The sequence below is a fragment of the Mus pahari genome, chromosome 21 (genome assembly GCF_900095145.1).
Source record: "Mus pahari chromosome 21, PAHARI_EIJ_v1.1, whole genome shotgun sequence".
NCBI lineage: Eukaryota > Metazoa > Chordata > Mammalia > Rodentia > Muridae > Mus > Mus pahari.
This window is the reverse complement of record NC_034610.1, coordinates 29285676-29301112: the sequence shown is the minus strand read 5'-3', so window position 1 is coordinate 29301112 and position 15437 is coordinate 29285676. Positions and strand designations below refer to the sequence as shown.

The 15437-nt window shown below is 44.1% G+C and overlaps 1 pseudogene; it reads left to right on the top strand.

Moving 5' to 3' along the window:
* Positions 1-3490: 3490 nt before the first annotated feature.
* The window catches only part of LOC110337960, a 22587-nt pseudogene continuing 10640 nt past the window's right edge, over positions 3491-15437 (top strand).

Here is a 15437-nt window from a genome sequence, read left to right as displayed (position 1 = left end):
GAGAGAGAGAGAGAGAGAGAGAGAGAGAGAGAGAGAGAGAGAGAGAGAGAAAGCCATGTTCATTTCAAGGCACTGAGAAACACAGGCCAAAAGAAAAATAAAATCAATCAACCTTTGCCAAGTCAAAAAGAACAGAACCAGCAGGGACTAGCATTCTGTATTCAGCTTTTAAAGGGTACTTCAAACAATAGAGCACAAACACTGTGTAATCACACCAAAGATTTACAAACAGCACAGCTGAATAATGCAACAAAGTCAGCCCCACCAATGGATGTCTCTACAGAAACGCCACACACCCTGTGCTGCGCCTGTGACATGCCCCGCCACTGCTGGTGACTGACGTTCTCCTTGCTGGCACCAATTCAGGGATCCTCTCTCGCCAGAGAAATATTCATGTCTCCTGGATATTTGTCATCCTTATGTAGAAAACACTTTTGAGACCTTGTCAGAAAGTACAACAATTCCCACTTTCCAGGAAGGGAAATCAAGGCAGGGAGAGATTAAGGAAGTAGACGTTAAAATGTCTGGGTCTCCAGGACTAGGGGACCAGCTGGATTCCTGGTATCATGGAAACCAAATGTTTCCCTCAAGAGAATCGGGGTTCGGAGTTGCTTGTTCTGAAGCCTAACTCGGGCATCTCTTCTTTTGCAGAACTCTTCCCTGAACTCTGCCTTTGGTTTTTCTTTCTTTGCACTCTACGCTCATTTCCAGGTTGTCTCCAAAAAAAAAAAAAAAAAAAAATCGAACATGGTTATAATTAGCCCCAGGGAAATAGCCAAAGCCTCTTTCTTCTCCTAGGAGTTGGGGGTGTCCATGTGCCTTGAGGTAGCCGACCATCTGCTAGGATCTGAGGATGCACTTGATTCCAGTTCCTCTAGTAATTTACATGAGTAGAGAGGGAAGAGATGGGGAGGGCTGCAAACCGGGGCTCTCCAGAACGCCTTCCCATGAGGGGTGCTAAATTCAACGTGTGAGGGTGCCAAGTCAGGGGAGAGGAGGCTGCCCGTGTGTTGGCTCAGCTCATTAGCACGGTTTGAAGATACTTATGATGAGACCGCACGGGGCGCACACTGTGTAAACCGGAGCTCGAAACTACACGTCTTTAACGACGCTTATGAAAAATCTTCCAGAAGATGGACTACGTCACCAGACCCTGATCCTGATCCAAGTGGTCCAAGTGTTCTCAATTTGGGTCAGAATTTGTTAACGGGAACGAGAGCCTCCCTAGCAAACCCTGGTCAAGAGCGATTGGTGGGTGGGCTTCCTCCGGTCTCAGTTCATTTGCAGCCACTGCCCTTGGAAGATCCAGCAGGGTTGAACAGGAACCTGACCCACCAAATTGGGAAGGTACAAAGGGAACGTTAGTGAAGCAGTGTCTGGCCATTTCTGTCTCTGCTTTTTTTTTTTTTTTTTTTTTTTTTAACCAGGCTCTTGGAGCACCTCCACATCTGTGTACTATGTACTGTGTACTGTGTACTACTGTGTACTGTGTACTGGGCACTGTATACTTTGCACTGTGCACTGTGCAGTCCTTCATCTCCTGCTCCCGGTACCTTCAGACCTCCCTGGTGTTTCTTTCTTCCCTCCCCTCTCAGCTACAACTGAAGCCCTGACTCCTCTTCCAAAGTTATCGCCTCTCCACAGACACCTTGAACTCCAAGGACAATTGCTGGCCTTCCATTCCATAGACCTCGGTTGGCTCTCTGCTGCCCCCATCTGGTCCATACAAGAATTTCCCGTGGTGATCTGACAGCACCCTTTAAAATCCGGAGTCTGGATTCCTGAAGGCAATTTGAATGTTGCCAATTACCTCTCACTATAACTTTACTTAACATATGGATCCCAAACTATTCTTAATGTATAATGACAAATAATACTACAAAGTTATGAGCTATATCAGGTAAGCACCTTGTGTTTTTTTTTAATAAGTGGAAAACAGTGAGTGGTATTCTAGGAATTTTTTTTTTTTAAATTCTAAAGTAGACTTTTTCAAATCATTAGGGCACCGTATATTAGTATGCTTATCCTAGAGTCATAACATTGATATTTTCCTCTCATTCTTCTTCAAATACCCTATGGTGATAATAAGACGGCTAGGGATGGATAACAAAGGAGAAGGAGAAAGACAGGAATTCTCTGGAACTCCCCAGACACTTAGCAAACTTAGAATACATCCCAGCATCTTAACCACAGCCCTAACCGTATAACCATTTGTTTTGGTTACTGTTCTATTGCCATGACCAAGACAACTTATAAAAGAACGCATTTAATTGTGGGCTTGCTTACATTTTCAGAGGGTGAGTCTATGGCCATCATGGTAGGGAGCATGGCAGCAGGCAGGCAGGCATGGCCCTGGAGCAGTATCTGAGAGCTCATATCTTATCCACAAGACAGAAGCAACAGGAAGGGGAGACTGGGCCTGCCTTGTGCTCTTGAAACCTCAAAAGCCAACACACACACACACACACACACACACACTGACACTCCTCCTCCAACAAAGCCACACTTCCTGACCCTTCCTAAACAGTCCTGGGAAACAGACCTTCAAATATAAGAGCGTGTAGGGTTCATCCATATTCAGACCATCACATTCTACTCCCTGGACCCCAACAGGCTTATAGCCACATCATAATGCAAAATGCCTCCCGTCCAGCATCAAAAGCTTCGATAGATTTTCAAAGTCTCCTCACTGTTTAGAAGTCCAAAGCCTCCTCTGTGACCCAAAGCTATCCTCTTCACTGTAAATATCTGTAAAACTAAAATGTGAATTCCATTCTTCCAGTGGCACGGAATAGGCATTACCATGCCAAGTGGGAGAGAAGGGAAGGCGAACGGTGAAGAAATATGGGACCAAGGCAAGAGTGGGACCCAGGAGGGGAAACTCCAAATCCTGCATCACCATGTCTGCAGTCAAAGAGCTCTTCAGGGCGCCTATTCCTTCCAGATTTCTTAACTGTAGCACCCTCCTCTCCTGCAGGCTGGTCCCACGCCCTGCCTGTAGCAGTCGTTGGCAGGTATCCCAAGGCACTGGCATCTCCAACATCTGGGGTTCTCCAACACAATCCAGACTCTATGTTCACCACTTCAGGAAATGGCTTCTCTAGGTTTCCATGCAGAAACCTCACACGCTTGGCCTCAGCAGCTCTCCTTAAGCAGGGACGAAGAGTCCACCGCTCTCTCTCTCTCTACTCCTGTATCTTTCTTGATAAAGCTAGAAAGTCGTGGCCAAAACTGACCCGTTCTTCTGCTTGCTTGAGTTGGAATCTGAACCCCCCCTCCCTCCCTGAATCACATCAGCATAGACTTTGACTTAGTGGTGGTTTCCTTTGCTACATAAGCTTTCCTTTCTACAAGTTTTAGATGATCAGGGTGGGGGTCCATGGCAGCAGGGAGGAGAGATTTACCTGGCAAGCCTCCCTAGAAATAATAAGTCACTAAAATCAACCTAAGGAATTGTAGGGAAAGCTGAGAAGCTCAGTTGCCATAGCGAATGGGGAAGGCTGTTAAGGGACTGTCTTTGAAAATGAGCCTGCACCCTAAGAGGATGTCAACGGAGTCCTGTGTCACCCAGAAGGAGATCAGCGACAAAGACCTTTATTCCCCCCTCAGGCCCCAGCGTGAAACTGAAACTCTGGACACCCCCTCCCACTTCCTTCACACTCAAAACCAGATTGCCTGACCACCTGGCCCTGCTGGCCTTTGGGAGCCATGCAAACCTTAGATCCAAGGCTTGAGATGATGCACAGCAGGGTCGGGCCTTCTGTGGCTTCTTAGCATCCCCACTGACTGTAATCTCACTACTCTGTGCCTCAGTTTCCCAGCTAGGAGACTAAGAGCAGCCCCACTGAGGGCTACGCCCCAGGAAAACAGAGCAAGAAGCAAAGTGAGAGTATCAACTTCCAGTTTCTTCTCCACCTCTGTAAAAAGCACCAACCCTTCTCACTACCCCACCTCCTCCCAGAGCATTACTGTACCATTCCCCTGAGACCCGTTCTGTGCCTCTGATCTGTCCCTGCATTCTTCTACACTGGAGGTAAAGGAAACTGGTTACATTTCCAATGTACGACACAAGTGTTTGGAGATACACATGCACACGTGTACGCTCATACATATTGAATGATCAGTATGTTGAGGCCATTTAAAATAGCTGTGGTCAGAACAGAAGTCAGCTGCCTCACCCTGTAGTCCTGTCTCTGCCACCTTTTCATTATAAGCACGTCTTTCTTCCACAATCAAACTCTAGGATCCCTCAGACTGATTTATCTTTTATCCCCGTATCCTTTGCCCAAGAACGTTATTTAATGGCATTTACCTACTATATAAACATATGCATATAACACGATATGCCTATAGACAAACACATCGATCCTTTTAGATTGGTCTTTCTCAGGGCTCTGGAGAAACAGGCTTACTTCTGAAGTCACTCCTAAATGATCTTGCCATGGCTAAGGGAGTAGATCCATGGGAATACTATTCTTTCTATGGAAAGAGCTGGCTGCTGTCTTTATCTCCTTGCTCAGTAGGATTGGGACCTCTGCATTTGCCCAGAGCCCATTCCAGGTCCCCTATGAGCAATATCCCAGCTTACCACAGTGTGACTCATGACATCTTCAGTGTCTTCAGTGTACCGTTATTGTCTGCGACCAGCACTGTGCAAGAAGCCCAGTGTATGCAGTCTTAGATGACCAGGGTGAAAGGATGCCTTAGATGTCAACTAGAAAACCCCCTCACAGCACAGGTGAGCACTACAAGGCTTAGAGAACGAGAAATTTCCCCAACTACAGGTCTCTAGTGAATAGTTATTTATTAGGGCAACTGTCACTGTGTGAGGTGCTGGGGTCACCAAGAAGGAAAAGACCCCTACGGTCCTTCACACAACTGAATTGCTGGTGAGAAAGGAAGCTTAGAAGCAACCCTGATGAAATGTCAGTGTGTCATAGTGTGTAAGGCATTGCATCCCAGGGATTGGAGAGACAGCTCGTGGGTGTGGAGCACGTGTTGTTATTACAGAGAACCCAGGTTGGCATGCCAGCACCCGCGTGGTGGCTCACAACTAGCTATAACTCATAACTCCCGTTCCAGGACTGCACATGTTATGTACGCATGCATACAGGCAAACCATTCACACACATACAATGAAATCAATAAATACCACTTCCCAACCCCCCCACACACACATAAAAAGCTTTCTAAAGAAACATACACTGCCCCTAGTGGCAGTAATAGGTATTACACATAAGTGATCAGCAAAGATGTGTCAGTGTGTATATATATTAGAAGATCCTCACTAGATAGCAATAGGTAGCAAGTTCTGGGACGGGAAGCAAGTCTAAAGGGCCAGGGCCAGTCTGTCTCACTCTTTGTACTCATGCATTGGCTCACAGACCGTGAGGGAAGCTGAAGATCCCAGCTCTCTTGGCTCCAATAAGCCATGACAAGTTCATTTAGGACTGGCTTCAGAAGTAAGCTCATTTCTCCAGAGCGGTGGGCAAGCCTGATCTAATAGGATGCGATATGGGCATATATTGTGGTATGCATATGTTTGTCCAGTAGGTGGATGTTATTATACCATGATCCCCAATAGCATTTTTGACTCCTCTTCCACGTTTCCCATCTCTTCCTTTCCTGACCTCCTCCCTTTCCCCCCACCTCTCCTTCTAGCTCCTCCCACTCAACCTCCCTGACAGTAAGGACTGTTGTGACTTTTAACCCTTCTGGGTTGAGGTACAGTTGGTCAGTAACAGGGCTTCAGGCTCTATTGTGCACTTAGTTTGCAAACAACAAGACCAGCCATGTGTCTCCTGGAGAAAGGGGAGCCTAGGCAGGGAAGGTAGGAGTCGGTAGCCAGGTCTGGTCTGCTTCAACCTCACTGGTCCCTAAAGGTCAGAGGAGGCCACTAGAGGTGACAAGTGGCCCCAAAGCTGTAAAGGTTGTGAAGCTGACTTTGGTGGAGTCTCCTCCACCAGAAAACGGGGACATGTAGGTTTCCTCCACAGAAATAGTTGGGATTCTTAACCATTAAACTCTAAAGTTTAAAGCCCCTTCCCACAGCCTCCTCCCCTTCTCCTCTGAGAAAGGGGGAGCCCCCAGGGTGTCACCCCACCCTGGGACATCAAGTCACTGCAGGACTCAGCACATCTCCTCCCACTGAGCCCAGACAGTTAGGGGAACGGTGTCCTCACTTCTAATGGTGGGAAAGGAAGCCAGTGTCTGTTATCCTCTCGACAGGCAACTTGCTAGGATTTTAAAAGATCTATCCAAATTCAAGATTTGAACTTTTTTTTTTCAGTGAGGCTTTTCTTCTGCGCTCCAACCTTAAATCAATTTCAGAATTGCCACTTGCTTATAGCAGATACGTTCCAGCCATTTTCTTTTAAGAGCCCAGAAAAAGATGGCTGAAATTAGCCAATTTCTTCTGGCTAGTCTCATTGTGCTAATGGAGTTTTTCTTCCCAATAATTCCTTAGTCTTTCAATGCAGTTCTTTATACCCTGGCCAAGTAAAATGTAATTTTTAAATGATATAAGGAAATATGAAGGAAATAACCGTCCAAAAGATTGAGGCAAGATGAAATGAAATATAATACTTAAAATGATTTGAGAAATAGAATAGCACAAAATTCCTGTGTCTGTCTCTGGGGTAATAATTTGAAATAATGTCTTATATTCCTAAAAAGAGAATATGGATAAAAAAAAAATGAAATCAACTCTTAATGTGCCGTTCACTTTAGGAACGTGTGACAAAACTTTATGTGTTAGTGGCCTTGAGATTATTTAGAAGCCGCTTTTTTTTAAAAGTATTTGAAACCTTTTCAAGTCTTGGAATGGGAAAGAGAAGGTACCTGTAAGGGTAGTTAGCCGAAACTCCTGGACAGAGTGGGTTCCCAGCCCCCAGCCTTCCTTGCCTTTCAGATTCTTAACCCATCAGCAAAAAAAGACTGCGGGGGGGGGGGGNGTTTGGGGGGGGAGGGTCCTAGTTCAAAATCTACCCAATTTAAATTGATTCTACATTGGTTATAAACTATGAACAATTATGCCCACTAATCTTAGTAAGTATCAGGAAGAGAGGGAGCCCAGGGGGAGAGCAGTCAAGGACCGGACTGTTGTCCATCCCCAGAGTCTTTTCTCGGGCTCAGGTCTCACCACTCACAGTTCTAGGGTTCGGTGCTTCTGACTGCAGAGGCCAGACGTCTGGAGGATCTTTTTAATATGGAAGATGTGAGGCCAGTTTCACGATGAAATCAAGCATGATTTATGGCTCATGACAGACTTTTCTGAAAAAAAACAAACCACTTTAAAAAAAAAAAAATCAACAACTGGATGAGGCTCAGTTCCCTGTGACCCTGCCCTTTTGTCTGACCCTTACCACCCTTCTGGTTCAAAGGAGGAGGCTCCAGACCAGGAAAATTAGAGTAGCCCTTAATACAGAAGTGGATGCGCTTGAGACAGCTGTGAGCAAAATGCAAATCTTACCCATGCTATGCCAACGCCCCACAGTTACAAAAATGGAATCCGAGGTGGTCACAAACCAGATTTGGATGTCACACCTGGTATTTCAGTCAAAAACTTAATAATAATAGTAGTAATAAAAATAATAATAATAATAATAATAATAATAATAACCATGTTTTGAGGACTACACGTCTCTGAGAGTGTGATTTGGCACATTTCCTACCCACTTAATAGTCAGAGGCCATAAATTTGGAAAATACTTATTACTGTGAAAAACCCAAACTTGTCATACTGATGAAAGGATAATGGATTCTCCATCTTCTTCAAAGACCATTTCAAAGACTCTTTGGGGCCCTTCTCCCCTGTCGCCTTCCCAGTTTAGAAGTGGGAGAGCGTGGGGATTTTCTTTCTTTTATTTATTTTTTATTTTTTTTTTTTTTTTAAGGATCAAAAGCAGACAATGAGAGCCACATGGCCTCTTTCCTAACATTCATAGCCACACAGATCACTGTGTAGTGTGACAGAGAAGAGCTAAAACGCTGACCGTGGTAATGGGAAGTTTAGTTTATTGGTGTTTAAACTCTTGAGAGGAGAGTGTCCTTTGGGTTGACAAAAAGAGAATTTTTTTTTCCCTTGGTCAGGCAGGTGCTGCGTGTATCGACTTGTCTGCTGTCCAGTCAGTGACCTTTATCAGATGGGCTGAACTGCAGCTCATGATTTTGGCAGGTCACTCTATCAGAGATTAAATCTGTGCTGAGAAGTGTCCCTCCCAGATGCAAACTCGCCTTTCCATGCTATCTGAGGCTTCATCCGTATCATAGCCAGTGTGATTTTAGTAGTTATGTCTCCCGTGATCATTTTTCTATAAGCTACTGGGAATGTGATCGCAGATAATAATTTAGAAGTTATGCCAGTGTTACAGTTACTTCAGATCTGTAATTTACTTGAAAATGTAACGCATTTGGTTGTGTTTTGTTTGTTTTCCTTGTTGCCATGATTAAAAAAATAAATAATAATAACTGGCTAATGTAACTTAAGGGAAGAAAGCTTTGGCTCACACTCACAAGGAATATGGTCCTTCACAGTGAGGAAGGCATAGCCACAGGCAGCTTGGTGGCACGGTGGCCGAGTGTTCTGGTATTCCAACTCCTTGCATACCAGGAAGCAGGAAGCAGAGCTCAGACAAGAAGCAAGGGCATTCTCTAAAACCATTAGCCACCCCCTCCAATGACCACTTCCTCCAACAAGGCCACACCCTAAGAGCTGGAGACCAGGAATCCAAACACATGAGCCAGTGGGAACATGGCACACTAAAGCACGACATGGGGATACATGGCTCGTTCGCTCTTACAGCAGGTTCACCTCCTCTCTCCTGTGTCCACTTCCTTCTGGTGGAAACACGCATTTTCAGTATGTCCCGCAATCCAGAGGGGTTTTTCTCCCCAGGATCTACACTTTCTGATTTCCAAGACACACCACCCTCTCGGGTTGCTATTGCCTGTTGGTTGTTTTGCTTCTGATCATGATAATTTGAGTCACTCAGCAAGCGTGCCATGCAACTGGTACAGCAACAGAGGGTATAATGCAGAGGGTGGGGGCAGCTGCTGACATGCATCCTATAACCCTCATGGGATGGAATCCCTTAAGAATGGGGTCCTAGAAAAAAGTACGCACTGCGGGGGTGGGGGGGGAGAGAACGAGAAAAGAAGAAGCCTGAATCAAAGAGAACTAAAATGGGACGGTAGTAGTTTAGTTTCGAATTCACTCCATTTGCTGTTTGTTGCCCAGAGCCCTGCTTCTGAGTTATCTACGATAAATAGTGCTTGTTTTCACCTCAGTCTTAAGCACTGAAGTAAGAACTTGAATCCTGTGTTGGTCTCCGGTTGCTCGATCGGTAAATAAGGCTCTTTTTTCCCCTCCAGTAACATTGTCATCTCTCTGGGCATGAGTCGTGCTTCTGTGGCCACAACCAGCTCAGCCCAGTTCCAGGAACGCAGTGGGAACTCCAGCCGGATGTGAGCAGAACAGAGCAAGAGGACAGACGTCATCTCCATGTCAAGGGCTGCTTAATGATCCAAAGGAACTACACAGATGCTCTGGCTATTACAGGCAGTGAATGTCAAAAGGAAGGGGGTGCTCCCTCTCCCTTGGCATGCATAACTCTGCCACCCTGGACCTCGGTCAGGCAGAAGGCCATCACCTAGTGTGCTTAGGACTGTAGACAGAAATTATCCTTTGAAACGGTTTTTAAAAGTTGAAACCAAGAAATGGAAAGATGACGCAGCTCTTAAGAGCCTCCTCACACAATCGTAAATTCTTGAATTCAGATCCCAGCACAAGTGAGGTATCCTGGAAACACCTTAGCTCCAGCTTCCTGAACCAAACATCTTCTGCTAGCCTCTGCTTGTTCACAGTCATATCTGTACATACGTCCACACAGGCACACACACACACACACAAATAGATGGTAGATTAATAGATGGATAGATAGATAGACAGACAGACAGATATGATAGATAGATAGATAGATAGATAGATAGATAGATAGATAGATAGATAGATAGATAGATAGATAGATAGATGATGGATGGATGGATAGATATGATAGATAGATAGATAGATAGATAGATAGATAGATAGATAGATAGATAGATAAGAGAGAGAGAAGCAGGCAGACAGATCGAAACTTTAGAATGTGAAAGAAAAGGTATTAATTCTTTTAAGAAAATTAAATTTGATCAATACAAGTTGAGTTCTTACTAAACACACTGAAAAATCCTGCTGTCCGCAGAAAGATTTTGGAATAAAAGTAATGGTCAGGTTTAAAAATAAATGCTCAAGACACACTGAGATCCATAGGCCATTAATTATTAATGAATTTCTAAACCACCTCTTTTCAACCCAACCTCAGACACCTTGAATCTTGATCTTGGATAAAACCCTCTACTTCTGTTCCCACACAGAACTGAATAAATCGCCAAAAGGAAGGCTGAGGCACCTGGGAAGACATGCCGGCTGGCGAGGGATGGAGCAGCCAGAGCTCTCTAACAGATCAGAACCCTGGGGCCCCTGTGGCGTCAGAGACTCAGTTCACTGTTGTTGCCCTAAGCCTAGGACCTGGTCATTCCTCCAAAGGAGTCTATTGAGTCAAATCCAGGAATGCATTCCATTACACAGGATAAATAATGGCTTAATTTATTAGCTACACAAAAATTTCATGGGAGGTTTTTTTCAGAGAAGCTTGGGAACTATCCACATTTTCTTTTCTTATAAACAAAATTCCTCATTTTCTAGATACATGCTAGAGACCTTTGCAACTATCCTCTGCATCTGGCTTTAAACGGGAGCTGTGAAGTGCTAGGCCTGTGACTCTCTCCATGTCTGGTGTCCACCCCTTCCTAGAGAGGGGTTCAGCATCTCAAAGTGCTTCGTTGAACTCTGTCTCCATGGCTACTGTGCTTCCTTCCCTGTGCTCTTCGAAGCTTCTCATCTTGGCCAATGTAGCTCTGCAGACAAGGGATGAAAAGATGGGGCGCTTGGCAGCTGAAGTCCCAGCACAGAGTTCAAGCCTGGCTTGGGACCAGGCAAGACTGCAGTTGAAAGCTTGCCCTTCTACCTCCTAGCTAGGACCTGCAGGCAAGTCTCTTCACCTCTGCCCTCCCCAGTTAAAAGGCTGTGGCTCTAAATGTAAGTACGAAGATGAAATGAGATGAAATAACCAGTTCTTGACATAACTGCTGCCATGATTGTTTCCCAGAACTGAAGGTGAATGTGTTATCAACTTGACAAGATCTAGAGTCACTTAGGAGACAAACGTCTCCATAGAGACAAACATTTCTAGAAGCATTAAACTAATGAGGAAAGACCTACCCTGACAATGGGCAGGGCCATTCTGTGAGTCGATGCCCCAGACTGAATTAAGAAAGAATGACTGCGCAATGTGCACCGTTATCAGCTCTTCTTCCCGACTTTGCATGTGACATCAACAGCCTCTGTCACCATGCCATCCCTGTCTATGGGAGACTGGACCCTCAAACCATAAAACAAACCAACTCCTTTCTTCCTTACATTGCTCTTGTTAGGTGCTCTGTCACAGCAATGAGACAGAAACTACCACACTTGCCTAAGAAACATATGCGGAGAGCAAAGGACAGGGTGAAAGACACTGACCTGTGTGGGCGTGTCCTGAATCTGTACACATCTGAGCCCTCATCGTCCTCTCAAATGTTGAAATAGCTGCTTCCTCTCCAAGAGCTCAGGAACCTTGAGTCACCCCAGCCACTTTGGCCCCTTCTATCTCATATCCAATGATTAAGAACAGGCAGGGGTGAGGCACACCTTTAATCCCAGCACTTGGAAGACAGAGGCAGATGCATTTCTGAGTTCGAGGCCAGCCTGGTCTACAGAGTGAGTTCTAGAACAGCCAGGGCTACACAGAGAGACCCTGTCTTGGAAAAAAAAAAAAAAAGAACCAGATTCCAACAAGACAGAAAGCAGATGGTAGAGACCAGACACCTTCAGGGACGCTGGCCAGCACTGTTCATCACTTGGTCTTCATACCTACCCAAACCATAACAAGCAGCAGTTCACATGATAGTCATAGGCACTGTGGTGGTATGAAAAGTTATGTCTCCTATAGACTTATCTTATTTTGTTTTATTAACCCTTAGAAGCCTATTGGTTTTCTAATTAGAGACAGAAAGGGGGTGGATCAGAATGGGGAGGGGAGTTGGGGAGGAGCTAGGAGTAGAGGCAAACCAGAATCAGGATAGAGGTTATGTGAGAAAAGAAAAAATAAATAAAAAGAAATTCAGGGGTAAAACTGGGGGCCAGGGGAAGGGAGGCTGCAAATTCCGTAGTGCTCAGCTTTGAATCCCAGTAAGGAAGTCAAACAGACTTGTTTTTGTTGAGGTCTATAGACACTCTTGAAAACAGTGTGCTAGTTTCCTTTCCATTGCTGTGATAATATACTACTACCAAGAGCGACTTAGGGGAGGAAGGGAGTTCATTTCATTTCACACTTCCAGATCACAGTCAGGAAGAAGTTGTGGAAGAAACTCAAGCATCAACCTGGAGCAGAAACCACAGAGCAACAAAGCTTGCTGACTCACTCACAGATCTGTGCTTCACTAGTGTTCCTATAGAGCAAAGGACCACCTGTCCAGGGAATGGTGCCACCCACAGTGGACTGAGCCCTCCCACATCAGGGTAGGTCTTCCTACTCAAAAATCTGATTAAGAAAAATTCTTCAGAGAAGTGTTCTGCAGCTGGATTTTAGTTAATTCTAGATGCTGTCAAATTGACAACCAAGATTAGCCACCACATAGTTAATAATACTTATCTTATAAGATGACTGTAAAAATTGAATAAAATGTTATACATATCATTTAGCACAGTTCCTAGTACATTAAACAAACAACAATAAAGAGTGGTTATTATTCCAAATGAACTTTTAAAATGTTTGCAAAGGGTAAGCCAATATACAGGCTTATTCATCTGGTTATAATTGTGCCATTTATTAAACTATTGGCTTTTGTCTTTAAACACTCATTTCTAGATTTGGCTTCAAAACATAGGCTGAACTTTGGCCAATGATGTCTTCATAGAATTCCCTTGGAGGGAAAGACATTTGGCCTGTTAATTGCCCCTATAAAAATCTCGTCCCCAGATGTTACCTCAGCTGGGAAAGGGGGCTTGCTTTCAGGAGGTTGCTGACAGAGGTTTAGAGATAAACATGAAATGGCAATATATGTGTGAGCCTGAAGAAACTCAGTAGGAGAGTGCTGGACCCTTGAAGCATTGTACAAGCCAATGAGAGAAGACTTTCCTAGAAGAACTTACCAGAAAGGACTTCAGATCCGGAAAGGGACATCACTGTAAGGAGATTCTCAAGAGGAAAATCCCAACACTGGGGTAATTACAAACAAATACACACACACACACACACACACACACACACACACACACACACACACACACACCGTCGATGTTTCCTCGGCATGGATGGGACTGGCTTCCATGTGCTTCTATCTAATGTGCCCTGTGCTGACCCCCTCTGAGGGAACATTTGCTTTCTTTTCTATGCACACATACTCTTTAGCATTTAAAATGAGAATTTAAGCCAGGTCTCCTGGCACTAGCCTGCAATCCCGACTGCCTGAGAACCTGAGGGAGGAGGACCACAAACTGAAGGCTAGCCCGAGATACAGAGTGAGTTCAGGGCCAGTTTGAGCAGTGTAGCAAGAACCTGTCTCAACATAAAAGGTTAAACTAATGAAACAATTAGTTAATAAAATAAAAGGATTGAAGCTATGTCCATGATGTAGGGATCTTTCTTAGTATGGATGAGGTCTCCTGTTCATTACCCCATACAAAAATACCTGGATTTAGATGCAGGCTTGCCTACTGTCAGAGTTTGAATGTGAAATGTCCCACGTGGGCTGCAGCCGTGAAAACACTGAACAGTGCGTTTAGTGACTGGCCTGGGAATAGGCCTTTTAGCATAACATCTTCCTGAACAGTCCAGGTGTGAGGCCACCCACCAGGCATGCTGGCCACCACGAACCCCTCTGTGCCCTCCCCAGTATGCAGGTGTGTATCTTCTGAAGCCATGAGCCAGGGCAAAGCTTTCTTCCCTCAAGCTAACAGGTCAGACACTGTCCCAGCAATGCCATGGCAACCCACACAGCTGGCCTGCCGGCTGTCATCCTAATGAGATGCATAAGTCCTTTCAGCCTGTTCATACATCTACAAAGCAAAAATATGCTCCCTTTGGCTGCATTTGAATGAAAATGAGATTGTAACTTTAGTGTATTTGAAACAGTGTCTTATATACATTTTTGTATTTAAATATGTATATATAAATATGCATAAATAATATACATAAATATATATTAAAATATATTTGATTCATTATATAAAATGCAATATAACATATAATAAATATATAATATATGTTGATATGATTATATATAATAAAATATATTATATACCATATTAAAATATATATTATGGGCTGGTGAGACGGCTCAGCAGTTAAGAGCACTGACTGCTCTTCCAGAGGTCCTGAGTTCAAATCCCAGCAACCGCATGGTGGCTCACAACCACCCGTAATGAGATCTGAAGACAGCTACAGTGTATTTCCATATAATAAATGAATAAAATATTTAAAAAATAAAATAAAATAAAATATATATTATATAATGTATAATATATAAACATATTTAAATATATAATACAGTTATATAACATATCATACATATTAAGCACACAACAGGTGTTTCATGTATTTACTGATTATTAATATATATTTTATAGTGAGTTACAGAGATGGGGGACTAAGAACTGTTGTCTCAGTGAGATAAACAGTCCTTAGAATAGTGTTTGGCACATACTAGAGATCACCATTTTATCAGATATGGAGTATTAGGGAACATCATTTTAGTAAAATTAGTAAACAACACTCCTGGGTATGTTATAAATGAACAATGATCAATCAAATACAACCTGAATTTAGCTCTCAGAAACATAGGAAGGAAAAGGAATTTCGGAATCCTTGAGTATTTCTCTCAAATATTTCTCAACTACTTGAGAGGAAGCATTTAGAGACACTAAAAAGATAATCAAACTGAAGTCAGTTTAGTTAGAGAAGTTGGCTGCCTTCAGCCTACTCCATCTCACCATCATCAGGACCACCAGAGGATGTGTATGGGGCATGTTGTCCCCCAGAGACTGCAGCGCAGGAGTCACTTGTGTCCAAGTGCTATGGGGTAACGCTTACCTTTCTAGCATGATTAAACTCTAACTGGGAGAAGGGAGTAGTGAGATGGCTTAGTGGGTAAAGGCGCTTGCAACCAAAACTGAAGACGTGAGTTCAATCCCTGGGGCCCACGTGGTAGAAGAAGAAAAACAATATCTGCAAGTTGTCCTCTGATCTAGACAGAGAGAGAGAGAGAGAGAGAGAGAGAGAGAGAGAGAGAGAGAGAGA